This window comes from Falco biarmicus, chromosome 4, assembly GCF_023638135.1.
Source record: "Falco biarmicus isolate bFalBia1 chromosome 4, bFalBia1.pri, whole genome shotgun sequence".
NCBI classification, from domain to species: Eukaryota; Metazoa; Chordata; class Aves; order Falconiformes; family Falconidae; genus Falco; species Falco biarmicus.
The window spans coordinates 112,021,283-112,036,345 of NC_079291.1; the positions used below are offsets into that span (position 1 = coordinate 112,021,283).

Sequence of the window (15,063 nt, forward strand, 5' to 3'; positions counted from 1 at the left end):
CACAGTCTGAGCCTGGCTGCTCGGAGCACGCCGACACCCTACACCCCAGGAAACCTGACTGGGGAAATACTAAAAAATACAAAGAAAAGGGGGATGTGGATGACAGCTCTGACACCAGGCTGATGTCTCCATGAAGAGCAAATGAGGCCGGGTAAAAGTGGAGGTGGCTGCTGTGCAAGATGGAGGCACCACTGGAAACGTAACACCAGCGAGTATCGGAGCTCAGCTCACCAACATCAGCCGAGAAGCTGTGAAGTGCTTAAGCCGTATGAAAACAAAGGAGCCTCAGGAAGAAGTCTCTTGCGGAGCAGTAGGAACGACTGGTAGAGGGCATTAGGGACAAAGGCCACCCTAGAAAGGACAGGGGTCCATCACAGGGTGGAGATGGTAAAGCTGTTAATGAGACAGATATGACAGACGCACTGTAATTACCATCCTCGAACATTTGGGAAGAAGCAGGATAACACTCATCACAAGGATGAAGTGTTTCCAACTTATTAGCAATTGAGAAGAACATTCAACAACATCTACCAGAACCAGAAGATATTTAAATCTGGCAGATCTGAATAGTTTTGCATCCAAGAGATCTAAGAGAGCTAAGAAAACTGCTGCGTGCTGATGTTCATTTTTAAGAGGAAATTTTAGAAGACTGCAAGAGTCTTCTGTTTGAATATCCAAGAGGGTGAAGGTATGGCCCGAAGGGGACAGCAAGCCAGACAGGCAGCACTGGATTCACGTAGTGGAGCACCGCAGGTCACGCATATATGCCAGTCAACATGGTTTTAGGAAAAAAAGGTCATGGGAAGCAAACCTGATTTTATTCTCTGCACATTTGATATTAGTGATGCACAGAAGCAATATTCTTGATGTCCAAACGGTGTTTTGACCTAGTAACGCATAACCTGCTAACAAAAAAGGCACTATGAAATATGAATAGTGAATATGCTAAATGGATTTCGGACCAGCTACCTGGCTGATGTGGGAGACAAGGATTCACCACTGCCTAGGTACCTCTCTAGTACGGTCTTCGTCTCACTCTGGCTGACACCCCTCGCCCATGGCAGGCTTTGGTGAGATGATAAACACCGATGAAGACGAGTCCCTGCTGTCTGGCAAAGCTGGGCTCGCTCCGTGGGGGAAGCCTGGTGCTGAAGGTAGGAGTGAGGAGGGGGCTCAGCTGCCTCTTCCAGCACCAAGGGGCTCCTTCCAGAGCCCTCCACGGTTCCACACTGACTTTTTAAGGAGATTAGTGAAACACTGTGGGAGATACGGACAGGATCTGTAAGAGTGATTCTAGGGATGCAGAAAATGTCTGAAATGAGAGAATTAAAGAGGTTGATCTTTTTCGTTTATCAAAGAGAAGATTAAGAAAGGACTTGATTATGATACAGCAGCCCATTCAGTGGAAACAGTATCAGGTACTAAAAGGTTCTTAATTAGGCAGAAAAAGGCATAAAAAGAACTAATGACTGGAAATGCAAGCCAAATATATTAAGCATCACTTTTAACAGCAGATGTTTCTAACCATTAAAGCAAATTATACGCATGCTGTTGGGCTCAGCAGAAGACTCAGGGAGGTAAAGCTTGCAGGCCTTTCATCTATAGGGTATTTTATACCCATGGTGATCTCGAAAGCTTTGGAAGTTTGAACCACCCCATCTTTACTGACATTTGGTATGTCTGCATCCAATACCTGCCCTGCCCCAGCCCTGCACGCAGCGCCCAACACACCCACAACCACCAGCCTTACCCTTCCTACTGCAGACTCCTGCAACATCCCAGAATATTCCTCTAAACCCCCACCCAAATCTTGTTATTCCCCAATCCGTGGTTGGGTCTGCAACCTGCAGCACTTGTGGGGTCACTGCCGCCAGATGTGCCTCGCGCTCTCAATGCTGTCCTACAGCTGCGAGCGCAGATCATTTGTAAATCCCACCAGGGACGAAAACTTCCCCATCAGCATTTCCTTTAAGAATATAATGTAGCAGGAATATACGCAGCACATGCTGGCTGTGCCCAGGGAAGATTTAAACACCGCTAAGAGTTACAGGCAGGCACATGCATGGTGGGCCAGATCCTGACGCCCTGCAGAGGGGTGTGGTACAGGAGAGCAGGGTTTTGCACAGGTACATACAGAGGACCAAAAAGCATCCCTGTGCACTGCACCTTACTGACCTTACTGCAGTATAATGTGACTGCATTATACTGACTCTAGAAAAACACCACGAAAAGCACACAGTTAAAACTGATCTGAAACAACAGGCACGGCTTGAGTTTATAATGTTTCTAAAGTTACTCTAACATCACCTATTTTAGGAAACTCTGTGGAAACAGCCCGTCCCCTGTATTTGTTACCAGGAGATGCAAGGAAGCGCTGGTAATGTGCAGGTTGTTTTGCTCTCCTGCTGTAAGACAATACAGATCTAAAAGTATCTCCAGTATAGAGTTTGGCCTTTGCAGTAGACAGCAGAAGCTTTAAAATGAGCTGTAAGAAGAAAGACTTATTAACTGAACATCCGAGATCTCTCCAAGCCATAATTTAGGATTATAATGAAAAATAGTTCTGTCTTTGCTGAGGGTTGGTTATTTTGGTCCGTTTGGAGGTCACCCAGGATGCTATCATACTACATAAAAATAATAAACCCAAAAAGGAGAGCATTAAGTGACCATAGTTAAGACTTTGCAGACTTGAGAGCGAATGGTTCCTCACCAGCTCTGCCCATTTACGACACCTGACTGCAGCCAAAGCCACCGGACCTTGCTGGCTATATGACCCTGTGTCAGAGGGGGCCACTGGGCAATTCAGGAGCACAGTCTGACTTGTTTAAAGTGATTATTTTAGGCTGGGAAGAAGAGCTCCCAAGTCATCTCAAGTCAAGTGTCATCAAGGTTGAGCACTTTGAACAGGACGGAACAAAGGAGCTTTGTTCAGGAAAAGATACAACCCATCATCCTCCTCTGGTGTTAAGACATCAGGATGCACAACTAGCTGAAAAACGAGAAGGCAAGTTCATGAGGAATCAGAGGAGAAATGAAGCATGGGTTTTCACTGAATTACCCAAAAGCATGTGTATTTAATATTCTACAAAGCTGGAAATCCTGAAAAATCATGTTTGAGAAGAGCAAGACAGCAAGCTTTTGGCAGGAGCACTTCGACTCCAAGAGCCCCGAGCAGGCATCTGCCCCAGAGACACCACTCATGAAGCCAGCCCCCAGCAGATGCCCCGCAAGGCCACAGCCACAGCTCCCTCCTCTGCCTTTCACAGGCACCAGTACAGCCAGAACTACACAAGTATAAAAATAACCAAAGCTGAAACTGGGTAACAAAGGTACTGTGTTAATCAGGCTAATAGAGAGGCTCAGTGCCAAGAGCGTTGACTGGATGAGGAAGGGTTTCATTAATGGGTGCTACTGGCTTATCCTGGGGGAACACTGCAACGGCCCGGCCTCTCCCTTGAGCCGAGCTGCCAGTGACCTGCCTGAGTGTCCTTACATGTCTTCAATTCATCAGCTCTGCCTGCAGGTGAACTGTCATCTCATGAAATCAGCCAGTCAGTGTAACGTCCCTTCCCCGCGGCGCCTCCGGGTGGGCTCCCCAGGAGCTCTCCGGGGCCACATCTGGATTTTACGCTGTCACGCTGAAATCTGCCAAAGCCACGCACACTGCAATTAAAGCAACATCCTGATCCAAGAGGCGAGGGCTAGACGGCAGCCCTCAGTCAGGGAACAGAGGGAACAGCAGGCTGCGGCAAGGAGCTGGGATACTGCTGGGAAGGCAGCGGTGGGAATGGCTGCAGGAGAGCAGGGAAAGCTCAGCAAATCCTGGAAGAGCTGCTGATGCGTGGAAAAAGCTAAAGGAACCACGTGGAGACAACTTCCCACACCATCTCAGACTGGCTGGTGGAGCATATGACAAATACAAATATATGTCTTATTCTGAAGCTTCAGGTTTGTCTTTTAGAGCACAACTATTGCCCATTTCCCCCACAGCAACGCGGGGACAGCTTGCCACAAAGCTCACACGCTGAGGGTAAGAAAAGCAGCCCCTGTTTGGAACGGTGCACAGCCTGCGTGCAAATGAAATGAGAAGCCTGCAAAGCATCCCGTGGGAGTCTGCAATGTGGTGGTGTACCAGCCAGGGTCTGATCTGGGAGGGGGAGGACAGATAACATCAGGAGATAAGTCTCTCAAGGCACCCCTGCAGGACCACAAGCAGCCCAGGGTGCAGGAGCTGTCGCGTGTCTGTGGCCAGGCTGCGTGTCAAGACACCACCAAAATTCACGAGTGCATCCCGGTGGAGAGAAGGCAGATGCAAACACGCAGGCAAGCGTGGGCTGTAGCTTCCTGGTCCAAATCTAAAGCACGGTCTGAGGAGAACCCAAGGCTCCAGACGAACCATGCAATTAGGAGCATTTTGGCACCTAACTGACAGGGGAATTGGTCACCAAGGCACTTCTAAAAAAATGCCACCTTATGCTCATCTTTATCTTCAAACATCTCAATACAAATAAAATCTAGTCCTTAGCACTCCTGCCCAGAAGGGGAAGCCACTGAAGCTGTCAGTAATCATCCTGCTAATGCCTGCCAGAAAATAATCAGCTTGCTCGCTTGCTGGTGAGCAAGAGGAACCAACCCCCAAACTCAGCTCCTTCGCTGCAAATAACAGATGGAAAACTGCGTTTGTCCAGAGAATCAAGATGCAGAATCAGACAGTGCCATTTCATCCTATTAGTCACTTCTTAACCAGTCTCCTTTGCACTAGTTAGCACTCCCTGAACTAACCGAAGGCTGCTAGAGCAAGCCTTCTCCTCTCCCCAAAGGGTGTCAGGAGGCATTAACCCACACGAGCCTCTGCAGACTCTCTGGGTTTCAAAGGCAGCCTCCAGCTCCTGCACCTCACTGTTTGGACAGTCCTTCCCCACACCACGCAGCCACTGACGCAGAGATGAAGCAAATGTTCAAAGAAAATAATTGCACACTGAACAGCTTTGCAACTAACCTTGATCAGCCATCACAGGCAGGATGGTGGTCCCCCAGTAACTTCTCCCATGGCTAAGGCAGCGATCAGGCTGCCAGCTCCTCGGTAGGTGCAAACATCCCCTTCACTACACACCCTTGCTGGCGGAGAGAGACAGCCTTCCCGGTACCAGACCCAGCACTGCTTCTCTGCTCCCCCTGACCGCAGATCCCCCTGCCAAAGCAAGGCGGCCGGCAGTGCCACCGCCCCAGGCGAAGGGACAAGTCCTTCCAGTTCATTAGGGAAGGTTTCTTGTGCAATTTGCTGCCTCACTAGCTCCTGTTTAGACAGCCTTTGTTCCCTGTCCACAGGAGCGCATGAAAGGTTTGGACGTCTGTACATGCTCAGAGGATGCTGTCCCCTGGGCTTGGTCAGGGAGGATCGCAAAGAGCTCACCCAGATTTTAACCTCTTGAGCTTTGTGCACCGAAGTGCTCTAAGTGCAGCCGCGGGTCCCCTCCCACGCCCTAATGCAGGACGCCCACGCAAGCCCTCGGTCAAGGGGAGCTAATGGCTTCCTTTGCCTTTTGCTGCTGCTGCTCCCGCACCCTGCCGCCAGCTGAAGGACGGACATCCAGCCTAACAGGAGCCTCCGGTCCTGCTCACTTATTATCTTCTGCAGGACTGAAATAGCAGCCTGGGAGGGAGCAAAGATGCTCAAAAGTTCCCATTCACCAGTAACTGCCCAAAGCAGAGAAATACACGAGGCCACAGGGTTTCTCTGGGTGCAGAGCAGCTACCACGTACGGTAGCGATGCAATTCAGAGGTATAATGCTATAAAGAGCATGGGCTGTTCTCAATAAATAGACTTATAAGATTAATTGAAACGCAGCCCAGTTTCCTATTGTTAACACAGAATAAAATCAGCATTCATTAACTGCATGGTTCCATGTTTATTCAGCTATGAGTGGTCCCTGTTGCAGCCTCACCCGTGACTTTCTGGCTCCTTTGGGAACCCTCCTGGACAATTACAGCAACAGGAGATAACGGCTGTAGTTCAGGTACCAAACTAAACATGCCTGAATATTTGAAGTTCCTTTTACACCCAAACCTTGGCAGCATCGATGTCTGAGTATGGTGCAGCTGCAGTCAGGGCAAAGAGGATCGTGATCCTCTGAGTCGGTGGCAAGCTCTGGGACAGAAGTTTTCAAACAATACAAACAACCCGGGTGCTAGTGTAAATAGCCCAAAGACTTTTCCAAGACGGAGTCACAGATCAGGTGTTACGGCCTCGCATTTCCTCCAGACTGAAGGAGCCAAGTTAGGCCTCACTTATCCTGGGCTAAAACACATTTATGAGTGAAGCTGCTGGAATGAACAACTTGTGCAAATGAGCATATCAGAGTGGATCAATGCATCAAAGCAGAATGTATCTTCTGCCTTTTTTTTCTTTATTATCCTGGATTAAAAATGTAATAAATGCTCTTGGCAGAATTTAAGGCCTGAAGATAGACAAGCCATTGCACAGCCTTTTTACATACCTAAACAGATTTAATTGCTCAATTATTCTAGATAAACATGATAAGTTCCCTGCCATGAATAATTTATAATTCAGCTAGCCACACAATTTATGAAACACAAATCTATGGCTGTGGCAAAGGAAAAGCAAGCAGATGCCATGATCCGAGACACGCCAGCTTGTTACTGAAGGCTGGCCAAAGGAGCAATAGCTCCGCTGCCCGTAGCACAGGGCAAGCCTGATCTTCCTTGAAATCACTTGGACAGCCCTTCATTTGGGTTATCATGTTGCTCAGAGGATGCAAACATTGAAAAAATTAAATAGGCACAGAGTTTGGATGTGGACCTGGAAGGAGACAGGCACAACACACAGCCGCTTCTGTTCACGGTCTGGATGTTGCTGGGTGTCCCACACAGCCCTCCTCAGGAGCTGGCTGTGCTGGGTTCTCCAGGAATTGCACTAGGTGGTCACGACGGAGTTTAAGAGCCGCAGGGAAGCACAGTGGAATGCAACGCACTGGAGGGTGGAGGCCTGCAGGGGCTATCATGAGGGACAGCACTCGGGATGCATGGGGAAGACAGGGAAGCAGGACTGCGGGGAGGAGGAAAGGTCCCAGCCAGCTGGGACTTACCACACTCTGAGAGACCTGAGAGAGGGATCTGGAAGGTGTCCAGAAGGAGGGTTAATCCTAAACCCATGACAAAGCCATCCCAGGCAGCCCAGGCATCCATGGCAGAGGGGTAAGGAACCGCAGCGCTGAGCATCTCTTGGGAAAACTGTTGTACCAACCACACACACATCAACTACTAAGAGGGGCAGGTACCACCTCTGGGCTCCAGCGACCCCACATGAATGCAAGAGGCTTTCCCACAGGGCTCAGGGCCGTATCATAAACCTTGAGGACCTTTATGAACCCCCTGAGAAGCAAATGAGAGGCGCTGGGTGGGTTTCCTCCAGCCTGGGCACCCAGCACTGCCTTTCCTTGCCCTTTGGGATTTCACCCTGAAGTCCTGCAGCAGCAAGAAGTGAGGGCTGTAACGCTACTGAAAGGTTTTGCCTGTCTCCTCTGCCCTGGGCAGGATCAAACAAGCCTGCATCACTGCCGACAGATGTTTGTCTAATTCAGTCTTTAAAACTTCCCATTAGTTGTGGATTTACTGGGTGGGCAGCAAAAGGGGGAATAACAGGGCTTTGGCTTAACCATCCTCACTGCTAGAAAATGTTCCCCAAATATTAGCCTAAATCTTCCTTGCAGATGGACTCAGGTCCGTTACTTGCTCTCCCACAAGACCACAAACACTGCACAGGAACTATTTTATCCATTAAAACCAGCCTGTGACCAGCTTCCCTGCTGAAGGTGTCTGTCCAGGGGAGCACGTCCAAGCACCGAGACCACAACGTGCAATATGTCTCCTCAAGGTGACTGGCCACCAACGTCACACTGCAGAACTCGTAGCCTTGATCTCCCCTGAGGCTCCACGGCACCTGCGTGGCCTTCAGACACAATGAATGGTTTTCTGTCTTTCAAGGTACAGTTTCCATGCGCTTTCAGGAGCTGCTCAGGCAGCTTCGGAGGACCGCATGCTATGAAAGGAGCTCAACCTTGCATGTTCCCATCAAAGCAGCCTACAGACCACCTGCCCCCAGATCCACTTCTTGTCTTGCCTTTTTCCTCCAGAAATGGGCTTACAAGTATGGCCGTAATCACCAGAAACAGCTTGTCCAGTCACCAGCTACCTACTTGAATAAATTAGAACAGGCTTTCTGTGTCGGAATTCCTATCCTCATCCAAATGTACCTGGACCCAGCTCAAAAGTCATCATCTACTAAGTAAAATGGACCAATTTAACACAAAAATCTGCAGACACTTAGAATTTGAACAGATACCTGTAAAGCCACATCCTCGTTAATTAGGCTTTTATAGTCATTATATACCCTCTCAGAAGGGAATACTTAATTGCAAGCCAGTCTACAACAGCAATCATTCTGTCTCAAAAAAACAACAAAAAAAAAGAAATCTTTGCAAAGCAAGATTAAAGTTGGTCATTCAAATAATGATTTTTTCCTTGCTAATCTAAAGTCACTATTGCCATGGAGATCTAAACTGATACACCCCAGAAAAGTGAACGAACTCTTAATCAGAAAGAATCCTGCTCTTTGCAAGGCTCCCTCTTCTGCCATCACCCAAGCCACATTATGAAGTACCCAGTTAAGGGAGCTGCCCACTGCCCTCCTGGTGGGGGGCTCGGGGGACCACCATAGAGCAGCCTGGGACCCCTCTGCCCAGCTTAAACACCGGGCAAGCCTTCAACAAAAGCTGGCTTCATTCTGCTCAAACAGGGGGCCAAGTCTCTGACTGCAAAACTAGAAACCATTACAGAAGAGAAAAAATTCTGAATAGAGAAATTGCTCAGTTAAAAAAACTTCACATAAATCTTTCCTCCACCTTTTTGGGCTTCTTAGCTTTTCTTTGAAAGATGCCGGAACAGCGGCAGCTTCGGGTCAATGCAAAAAACCCCAACCAACAAACCCACGCCAGACGCACCATTCAGGAATTCTCTCCCAAACATCCTTTTTGTGCAAACACGCCACTTCCAAACGCTATTTTAATGCTGCCCTTCGCCCCTTACTGCCCACAGAGCCGGCTATCACACCCCACGGCGCACGGGGAGCATCCCCCTTGCCGAGGCAGCACTCCCGCTGCTGAGCTACAGCAGCATTTCCAGTACCGGTGGCTGCAAAGAGAAGATGGAAAGAGAGATGGAGATGTATTGGACACAGTGGTGCATGCAACCCAAGCAATAAATACCAGAGGAATAAATCAGGTTGCTCATTTGAGCAAAGTATTTAAGAGCTCCTCAACGAGGGCATCCATCCACACCAGTACAGCCAACAAGTCAGTCTGCAGGAGCAGGCCAGTGTTTAATGAAATCTCAAATTAACTTGTCAGGCAACAGAAAAAAAAGCCCACCATTTCTCTTACTTGTAAATATTGTATTTTTGGTTAAAGTATCACAGCTGTGACAGACAGCTACCTCTAGGCAGCTGGCCCATGCCTCTGGCAGGACATTTCTGAAAAGATGCACATTTTCTATAAAAACATTTCTTACTCAAGCCCTGTAGCTCAGTGCATCGTCTGTAGGTGCTGAGCATGCTCAGCGCCTCTGCACTGGGCCCCATCCACCAGCACTGCCACCGCAGCCAAGGGCGCGCTGCACTGCCCTACTCGGGAACGGCACCACTCCCCGTCCGTCCAGACCCAAAGGAAACTACAGAGGAGCAAACTGCACAGTGCGAGCTGATCTCACCCTCCTTTAATTTGCTCCAACATCAATTAGAAACCACTTTTGGAGAGAAACAATGAATCTCATCACCATGCCCCAGCTGTGGACCCAGCAGACTGGAGGGCATCACCAGTCACAGGACAGACTGGTTCGCAGGCAAGAGAGCAGGAGCGGTCCCTGCTCTCTCCATTTCCAGTGTTTAGCAGGAGGGGTCTTGCCTCCAAGTTTCAAGTGCTGGGCATCGAAACCTCCAGCTGAATGGCGGGAGCCAAGCGGACTGCAAGCGCTCAGCCCCAAACTGCCCTTGGTCGGGCTGGCGAGGGATGGGTTGGCCAGCAAGGGGGAAGCAGCAGGATCTGTGCACCGGGGGAAAAAACATTTTACATCCAAATAAATACCACCCTTCCACAAGCTTTTAGCTGCCCACAGCCTTGTCTGTTGGTGTTAACAACCCTGCCTGGCCAGGCTGGCTCCTGGCACTCTGCAGAGAAAGAAAACAAGGAGAAGCACGTCTGAACCAGTGTGCAGCAGGTGTTGGGATGCAAACCAGCACACTGTGCATGGCCAGCATCACCTTGGGGGCTGCTGCTCACTGGTGCACACCGACCCACTTGCCCAGGGAGAGGGTCTTGCTGTCCTGAGATGTTTGCTTCCTGGTGGGATGCAGGCTGGGTGGCACAGAACACGTGTCTGCAGCTGGAGGACATGGGAAAAGGGGGTGGCCAGAGAAGAAGGGGGACTTGGGGCAACGGCATGAGCTGGCCAAAACCATCAGGATGGGCAATGAAACCTTCACTTTTTACAAAAAGTAACATAGCGCCCAGTGTGGGCTCTTGGTTGGGGTGGCATGGCTTTGGGCTCACTCACTGCAGTGGTGCTGGGGCTGTTCAGCACTCCCCAAATGACATGTCCTTCAAAACTATCAGATCACGGGACTTTTCTGGGCAGACCTGTCAAAACTTTACACCCAGGATCTGCATAAAGCATTATTTCAGCACATCCTCTGGGTCTCAGTGAGAATTTAGCACCTGGAATTAGTTATGGAAAACAGTATTTCAGAAGTCACTGGATTTTTTTCTTTCTAATTCAATAAAGCAATAACGATCGTCAGCTGGGAGCAAGTAATGGGATCCCAGAAGCAGCTCGAAGACAGATGGCAGCAGCCGCATGCCTGTTTGGTGATATTTCTCAAAGCACTCTCCAATTTGAAAGCCACAATCATATCATCTGGAAAATTAATATGGCAGGTCAGAACATAAGGTAGAGTTTGTAGAAATAAATTTCAGGGCATTAGCTGGCCTGGCCCAGCATCTCAGTACAGACTTGTGGCTGAAAAAGAAAAAGAAAAAATCAGGATTCATGCCCCAGTCTGCCAAAGGTCCCTTGGGCAGGTTGCTCAGGACTAGATGAAAGCAGCACGTCTGAGTCTGAGCAGAATGGCTCAGATGAACTGGGCTTCACCTTTTGGGGGGGGACGCATCCTCTGCCCCAGCACTGTTGGTCTTGCATTAGCACGCTGTGCTCCATCAAACACCAAGGGTATTTGCTTTTCTCGAGCTCAAAAGGTTTTGCAATATGTGGAGTGTACACTGCCCATCAAAGGCAAAACAGGCAGGCATGCTCAGGGACAAGCCTCTCCCCATAGTAAGAACGCTCATTATTTCTGAGGAATCCAGAAATTCAGGTAATTCAACTCTTCCTCAGGTCCCCAGGGTAATTTTAGCACAGACCACTAGTTTTCAGCCAGACCTTTCAACTAGACCTGGTATTTTATCTACTAGGCATCATATTCTGCTTGCAGGGGGAAGGAGCAGCAAGCCGTGCCGTCCAGGAGATCAGGAGAAACATGGGATGCCTCCCAGGGAAGAAAGAAGACATGGTACAGCTGAGAGCACAGGAGGGGCTCAGCAGAACCAGTGTGTATCCCAGAACCACCATGAAGCTGGTTCTGGTGGAACCTCACACTTGAGGAGTTGCAGGGACATGGCCTTTCCAGCTTCCCACCGTCCCCCACCCCCATCCCTGCCTATGTCCTTAGGCATTGGGGTACTCTGCAATTTAAGAGAGAAGGGGAAAAAAACCCCAAAATTAAAATCCCAAGGGGTGCTCCTGTTCCTAGAGCCAGCCTAGCAGTGCTGCCACTCTGGCACGCCCTGCTGCACTATACGTGCACACCTATACATTTGCATCCTTAGCAGGCTTTTAATAGAGAACACTTGCTGAGCCCACGTTTCTTGCAAAGCCGAGTTACGTGCAGTGACAAGCTCGTTTGCTCTTTGGGGACAGGGCTTCAAATAGCTGCTCGCTTGTGGCAATTAAAACGGGCAGAGCGCTGCCACCAACTCTGCTAGCCTGCGCTGTGACTGATGCAAGCACTGTCTGTAGCGCTCTGATAAGGATATTGGATGATTCAGAATAATCTAGGCTTTGCTGAACATATGAGCCCAAGTGTTTGTGCTTCTGTTTTCATCTAACGGGAATACTGTGTCGTGCTTGTTAGAAGGGGGAGAGGGTGGCTGGAGGTAGGTGGGCACCAAAGCTTCCTTTCCGTAAGACTGATGGGCACATCTGTCCTGCCCACCACCTGGGTCTCTTCCATGGAGGTCTGCAACTCAAGCATCTGGCCAGTCTGACCCCATGGCTTGGACACAACAAGGGGGTGGCAGAGCAGGTGAGGAGGGAGCAAAATGTCAACGTTAACTCCTCTTCCCCTCCTGGTTTGTTTGGGGTTTTTTTTGTGAGCTGCGACCCAGCGGCAGGACTGCCGCACAAGGAGTTGGGGTTCAATTAAGATGCAGGAGATGGGCATCAAAGTGGGCAGGGCAGGCGGGCAAGGGAGGAAGGGGAGGGGGACGCTGACCCTTCAGTCTTCAAAACTGACTTCCAGCTCATTTATAGTGCCATGTTATGTCCACGTCTTAACTTGTTTTGACAAACCTTTAATCTCACAGACTTGCTGCATCATCTGCTCCCCCTCCCATTAAGGCCACATCTCGCTCCTTGGATTTCTCTATTGAGCCGTTCCATCAACTTGGCTTGGATTTCACCTGGAGCAGAAAGCCAAACCAATGGCACAGCCCATTTACAGCATGAACCGAATCCAGAACTGAAACATCCCACCCACCGGCCGTTCTTCATCAAAAGGTTTACAGTCTAGATAAAGCAGCATTTCAATCAGAGTTAAATTAACTGGTTTTCATCGCCCAATTAGCACCATATCCCCCCAGATAAGGGCTGCCCAGGAGCACGGCTGCATATTACGCCTCCAGGATGAGGAGCCTGGTGCGACAGCAGGGCGAAGTGTGGGAGCAAGACTGCATAAGCTTGAATTAAGGTGGCGAGGAACACCTCTGCAGGCACGAAGTGCTGTCCCACAAACACCTTACTGCATTCACAGGGCTGTTTCCAGAAATCTCTGATACTTCTCAGTCTGCCACACTGTGTAAATCCCTTTTTAGCACAAAAATGTGACCATGGCCAAGAAGCAGACAAGAGACAGGGTTAGGAAGAAGCAAGCTGGTATCTGGTGATGGGAGCCCACGCAGCTCCATAAATAGCAATGGTGATCAGCTAAAATTCAGGTCAAAAGAGATGCTGCCAAGATGTCACCACCTCTGCCAAGCACTGCTATCTTTAAGGACTGGACGGACCTCCTATGTCATTACCAGCCAGGGTGGAAAGAACCCCATGACAGTGTCTCCTGCTGGGCACCCCTCTGCTGCACCAGAGACGTGGCCCCCAAGGCAGCACCATCGGGGCTGCAGAGTGGGTGCTGGCAGGGAGCGCCTGACACCCCCATTATAACCACCCTGCCTGCTGCTGCTTGCAGAAAAACAGTAAACAGGAATTAATTCAGCTGGGATCAGATCAAAGCCCGTTGGGGCACTGAAAGCACTTGGAAGTTTCCTCCGAAGCGCTCCCCGAAGGCAGCGCAGCTTTTTACCCCCAAGCACGCATTCAAGACAGTACAAGTAAGGGCTCTAAAGCCCGGTGCAGTTGCTGCTCTCTGGGATATTTTGTGTGTAGTGAGCAGGATGCAGAAGGACACTCAAACCACGTGCAACATTTCACATGCTTGACTGCTAGAAAAACCTTGAGCAGCATCTGCATGAGCAAAATAGCTCCATGCACCACCACAGGCTGTTAATGATCTTATTCCTCTGCCCGGGGACCTCCAGGGGAAGGAACTGAGAGCAAGCAGCAGGCACAGGGAAGCTTTCAAAAACACGAGGAGCCTCAGACTAGGTACCTTGCTCTGCCTTTGAGAGTTTGACAGCCACTTCCAATCCTCCGCTTGGCTTTCTTTTTAATGATAAAGTGATAAGTGAGTCGAAAGCTAGAGGAAAAGCATGTCTCATCCAAGCAAACAGCTTGCCATAACTCAGTGTACCGAGGGAAGGACAACGTGGGGCGGTGGTGGCTCAGTGCGTGCAGCTGGCTGGGGTTGGTTTTTATCAAGCGACAAAAGATGCCAAGAAGAAAGCAAGCCACTTCCCATCTCTCCAGAGCATTCATCCTTACTGGCAGCGCTTCACCACCACAGCATCACTCCGGTAAACTACGCTCTCCTGTCCCCTCCAAACAATTTAACACATCCCCATGGACCCTCCCTGTCCCCCCCCGGCAGGTCCATCCCGTTGCAGTTCAGAGCCATCAGCAGAGGGGAGCCACCATGAGCAACACCAGCCCCATTAGTCACCGGGAACCATTTAGCCAAGATATTTTTTTGACATTTTCCACAAATGAATTTTGCATTATTTGAATCATCTACGCAGACAGCAGTGAAAGGCAGCATACTGGGAGGAACAGCCAGAATTACTCATGAGTGCTTCCCCCCCCCCGCCCCGTTAACTGAAATTGCGATCTGTCAAACAGACAATCTGCGTGTCGTTGCAGACGGCTGGGAGAAGCCCCTGCTTGGGCTGCAGCAGGGGCTGAAAAGGCAGACGAGTCATTTATATGTAGAAAACCTCAGCAAGTACAAGTGTGCTACTCTCCAGCTTTGTATTAGTTGCTTTATTCAATGTTAATCACCCCATTAAAAAAAGATAGAGCAGAAATAAATAAAAGTCCAACCAAGGGATAGCAGAAGCATCCTTCACTGCAACATGGCAGACACAGGATGAAAGGAGGGCTGGGATACTCGGTGCAGGGATAAGGGGATTAAGAGGTAAAGGGCAATGATGAGGAAGGACTAAGGTGTGGGAAATACACACACACCGTGCTGGGCCCGTGCCGCTGCTGGGGGCAGCTCCTGTCCCTGCTGCTGGGGTTGGCATCTGCAGCACGGGCTGCACCCAAAG

General features: G+C 49.7%; 1 protein-coding gene across 4 annotated transcripts in view; it reads right to left on the reverse strand.

Annotated features, from left to right (window-relative positions):
- The window catches only part of BSN (bassoon presynaptic cytomatrix protein), a 96,453-nt gene that overhangs the window by 50,912 nt on the left and 30,478 nt on the right, over positions 1 to 15,063 (reverse strand). The window contains exon 1 of one of the 4 annotated variants that reach the window (XM_056338065.1): positions 5,000 to 5,124. The exons of the other annotated variants lie outside the window; for them this stretch is intronic. The gene's annotated coding sequence lies outside the window, so the exon portion shown is untranslated. Of the gene's footprint in view, positions 1 to 4,999; positions 5,125 to 15,063 lie in introns of those variants that run through there. 4 annotated transcript variants of the gene reach the window in all.